Raw genomic sequence first — 5,374 nt, 5'->3', positions numbered from 1 at the left:
GTGACATGATCTGATTTAGTTTTTTTGAAAAAAAAAAATCATTCAGGATCCTTTGTGGAGATTAAATCCAAGGGAGGCTAGAGAGGAAAGGGAGATTGACTGAGAGACTTGTGCAGTATTTTAGGTGAGAGATGATGGTGGAGAGACAATGGGGAGAAGGAACGGAAGACTAGCCAGATCTGGATATATTTTGAAGGTAGATCTGATAGTCTTTGGGGATAGATTAAATGTGGATGTGAGAAAAAGAGAGGAGTCAAGGATGACTCCAAGATTTTGGTTTGAGCAACTGGAAGTTTGGGGTTGCCAGTTTCCAAAATGAAATGTCCTGTGTGAGGGGCAAGTCTACATGGATCAGGGAAGAGCAGGACCTTTTTTCAGAGTCAAGCTGGTCTACTTGAAAGGTATGGAGAGTTCTGGAAATATATTTTTTTCATGCACCTGTCTATGTATATGGTCTTGATTTTAAAGTGTGCTTCAGGCTTGGGGTGTAGCTCGGTGGTGGAGCATTTGCTGAATATGTGCAAGGCCCTGGGTTTAATCCTCAGCACTGAGAAAGAAATAAAGAAAGAAAAGTTCAAAGTGTACTTGATTTTAAAAATGTGTTTAAAAATTCCCCGGCCTCTGTGAGTTGTAGTGACCTGTCAAGGAGGATTTAGAATAATGCATTGAGAGGAGGACTTTATATACTAGTTTGGGATTCTATCTAGTATATAGAGAATCTTCCTCTATGGAGATCCTTCAAAGCAAGCAGACACCATCTGTCTCTATTGAGGAACAGGAACTAGCTCTTGTTTTTTTTTTATCAAATGTGCTACTTTCTTGTACCCCATTGTGAGAAAAGGTAGCAGTGCTAATGTTACCCACAATGCCTTGGTTCTTTGAAAGATGTTTGTGTGGAAACAATATAGATCTTGCTTCTGCAGCTCCCTGGTACCATCTGTTTAATGCTGGTTACATCACGACTCTGATACTGCATCACCCATGGAGCCACTGCTTCTTGCTGTCATCTGGTGGCTCAGTCACAGGTAGTTACTGTGTTCTGTTGATCATGACCACAAGTGCACATCTTACCAAGAACCCATGGGAACAGTCAATAATTCATTTTACTATATGTTTCTGATAAATTTATTGTTAAGAATTGTATAGTATAAATCAGGGGTACACATTTTCTAGGCTTATCTTGGAATTCTTTAGGTCACCAGTAGCAATGTGATCTCCTTGGATGTCGACCATGTCCCTGCCTGCCACATACCTCCATCAGGAGAGAGGAGTCCTGGCTGGAGCCAGAAGAGAGGTCCCATTCACTTAAGGAATGTCCATCCCTCATCTCCTGTAATTTATTATGAATCTGGGGAGACCACAATGGCACCACATCCATCCAACCAAGGGCCAGGAATGTTGACTGGAGTAGTCTTTTTTTTTTTTTTTTTTTTTTTTTGTGGTGCTGGGGATTGAACCCAGGGTCTTGTGCATGTGAGGCAAACATTCTACCAACTGAGCTATATCCCCAGCCCTGGAGTAATCTATTGACATTAAAACCCCAAAGGATGAGGCACAGCCTTCCACAGAGGATGGCCCGACATGTGAAGTGGAGCCTGTGAAGGGGCGTGATGACCACCCTGGGTGGCGGTTATGATGGGAACAGGAAGGTAGTGGCGGTGCCCCAAGGAAGAAGGCAGGCCATCCCCTAACCATACAATGCTCAAGGTAGTGGACCTTTTGTGACCCAGACCCCTGAATTTGTCATGTGTCTGATGTGATCACCCCAAATAAGAGCGTCAGCACCATACAAGGCAGACCATTCTCAGCACATCTTGGGACAGAAATACCTGCCTGTCAGCAGGAGCCATCCTATCACCAGTGCCCCTTCCTAGAACCAGGGTACACATAACCCCAGGGCTCCTTGGGGAACTTGGTTACTCTAAGCATGAGATGGAGGTGAGCGACATGGGAATAGAATGTAGAGGCTAAGCACCCAGAAAGAAGAAACCGGGACTGGGTTCCATGCTGTGCAGTCTAGGCTGGATGGCACAACTGACCGGACCAGGCCCAGACACAGGAGGGGGCTTAGAAATTTTAAGGAAGGTGACTCTGTCCACCAGAACTCACGTGGGATCTGGTCCAGATTTGGGGTACCCTGCAGGGCCCAGGGAACAGACCACTGACTTGGGTCTATAGGCCAAACCAATGTCATGAGCCAATGTTCTTGGGAGTGGCTGAGGCTAAAGACACACATCTGGGAGTCATCAGGCTGCTGAGAATAGCTTTATGGGAAGAAAAAATTCTGAGGCTTCTCATTCCCAAACTCTCACTTCCTCAAAATGTGAGAAGCCGATTCTCTCCATTTCCAGGCAGACAAAGGACCAAGAATTACCCACTTGACAGTTTCTAGAACTTCCATAGCTTATATAAACCTACAGAGAACTCCCTACCCTTAAAACAGAGACAATTCATACCATGAAGCAGACCCAAATCTCCTCAGGGAACACACCTGGGGAGGGTGACATTTTCATTTTTCAGTGCCAGTCTGAGTCTAACATTTCCCCTGCCCTCTGAACAGCGTTATTTGTTTTAGTCTGCAGTCTGTTTAGGTAGGGGAATAATTAATAAACAATTAAGTCTGCTGAAAACACACCACTAAGTGGCACTCAGTAAACATTTCTGGACACGATGAGGCCATTATTTATCTATGCCACCAAGTTGGAAACAAAATTGTGGAGTTTTTCAGCAAAGTATTAGAAATTTGTTATCGTACAGATGGGAAAAGTGAAGGCCAGAGAAGAAAGGTGATTTACTCAACATCTCATAGTGAGGAAGGGGAAAAGCTAAAACTTGGGCCCCAAACTCTTGATTCTAAATGTATTCATTGCTTTTTCTGCTACATTGCACTAGCGTTTTTGAGAAATGGCTGCATTCCACTAAGCCAGTTCAGATGTTGGAGACGTTAACCTTTCCAAAGAACAGTAAAATCTCATTAAGTCAAAATAATTGGAAGAATGGCCAGGCTGAATTGGAGAAAAGTTTGAACTATTTTAAAAGATATTCAGCTTTTTCCTTTCAAGGCCATGTAGTAAATTAGAACAAATAAGCCCAGAATGGGGCCAAGTCCAGGTCTTACTGAACCTGTTTAAAGGGACAAACATTCATACAATTTATAAATGGTATGTTAACTGTTTGCATGTAAGTGAAGACTGCTAAAGATATTTTAGTATTGGGAAAAATACATTTTTATTAAAAATAAACAAGATGTTTCCCTTGAAAACTCATTTTCATCTGATAGCACACATAGGAAATCCACAAATTTAAAAGTAAACATCAATAGAACCACATTAAAAATTATGTTTGAATGGTATGTAAATCAACCAAATTTAATGATGAATTGTAAAACTAAAATAAGAATCAAACACAGCCAAGGTAGTCTCATTGCTCTTCTTCTTTAATAGCTGAAAAAAATTACAATTTCAGAACAGCTCAACCAATCCAAGAACCTTTAGGAAGCAGCATGAACTCTTTCCTCCTACACTAAGGGCAGGGGTAACCATGTTTATTCTAGAAGTGTTGCATCTTCAGGATGAGCTCTCCCAGGAGAGCAGATATTGACTTATCAGGCAAAAACATGATTCTCAGCCTAGGAGTCCTGGCTAGCGTTTGGAGAATCTGATTTTACAGTTTTGTTCTTCATGACTTGTTTGGCATTGTTTCTATAGCTCACAGAAGCACAAATGATGACATCTGTCTCGATCACTTTCCATCCCCTTGATTTTTCATCTATCCGAGGCCAACGTGACTCCAGCTGCTTGAAAACAGGAAGCATCTTCGGGCTGTTACTGCCCCTCAGCTCACTCCCACCAGTTTTGCCCAATCATCCCGCGTTCCCTGCCACCATTTGTGAGAAGTCTTTGCATTTGGCTGTCCTCAGTCATTTTGCCGTTGTTCACACACTCAACATTCACTGTGATGTTTAGATATATTGGGCCTTATTATCTCTAGTTTTTTATTTAACACACATCAAGCATGTTACTTGTTTATGGGGTTTCTCTACTTTTTTCCTCTTCAAATTGACGTCCTCCTCCATTGCTGGCTAAGACTTAACCCAGCAAGTAACATGTGGGAGGTTCCAGACTCAGGAAGGGATGCCATTGACTAATGGGAAGTTATTTGGGAAAATAGTCTGTAAAGCTCTCAAGCACATCAGTGTGCTCACAGCTGGGGAAGAGGATCTGGTTGGAGACATATAAGGCTTTCCTTGCTGGGTGAGTTGTCCTGGATGAGATTCAAAGATCCATATATCTTAGTGGTGGAAAAAAACTCGGCCAAAATAAAGGGCTACAAATATTTCAGCCATGCATTAGACTAGCCTGATGAAACAGCTGAAGTTCAAAGCAAAAGCAGGGCTCTCAGGCATTCCCTGCTGATGGCATGCTGCCCCCCTCTGGAGATATAGAGAACTGAAGCTCCTCATCCGTTCCAGTTCAGTTCTCAAGTCCATTATGGGTCTGCATTGCTTTGTCTGTTTTATCCAAAGTTGTTTTGCTACAGTGTGAAGAAATGCCAGCTCATAAACTGAAAACAGTTTATTCAGTGAGTTTATGTTGATTTTAAGTAATGCCAAGGATTTTTATTTCCTGGCCGGAGGATGACTCCTTAGTTTGGTGAACTGTGGGTCCTTGTTCTACTCTCTTCTTCAAGGGGCTAAGCTAAGCTATCCTTCTTGGCAGCCTTGGACTAGCGAAGAGTGCTTCCTGACTGGGCATCCTGCCTTAGTAATCTTATCCTTAAAAGGAAGAGTTAGACTTGATTTCTAAGGTCCCTCAGGCTGATTCCATTAAAAAAAAAAAAAAAACTTTACTGGTGAGAATTATCTAACATAAATAAACTCTTAGGTATTAAGTGATTCTTTGTTTTTAATGAACAAGATTTCTGGAAATAAATGTGCTTGGAGGAGGGGCTGAATTTCAAAAAGTTTTTCAAAATATGAAAACTACCACCAGAAGGCAGTGTTGACATATAGTTCAATTCAGGAATGGCCTCAACATATTTCCTTCAGATAGAAGCATTTTTAAAATCAAAGGATATAAGAATGATTTAAAGGTTACAATATTTTTGTGGTAATAAGTTCTGAAAAGAATATTAAAGGGACGTGCACCTTACCCAGTGATAGAACAAACAGTTAAGTCTGACAAAGTTTCCATCATCTATGAAGGAGAGTTACTTCGTCTCTCTTTAAATACTACCTATTCCTTTAAAATTCCAGCGAACCTATGAAGTAGGTAGTATTGTTAATTTTTTAATAGATGGAGAAATTGAGGTATAGATATTTCATACAGGACATAGCAAATTGTAGAACTAAAATAAGAATCAAATACAACCAAGG

The sequence above is a fragment of the Sciurus carolinensis genome, chromosome 6, assembly GCF_902686445.1.
Source record: "Sciurus carolinensis chromosome 6, mSciCar1.2, whole genome shotgun sequence".
Taxonomy (NCBI): Eukaryota; Metazoa; Chordata; class Mammalia; order Rodentia; family Sciuridae; genus Sciurus; species Sciurus carolinensis.
Note: the sequence above shows the minus strand (reverse complement) of the source record.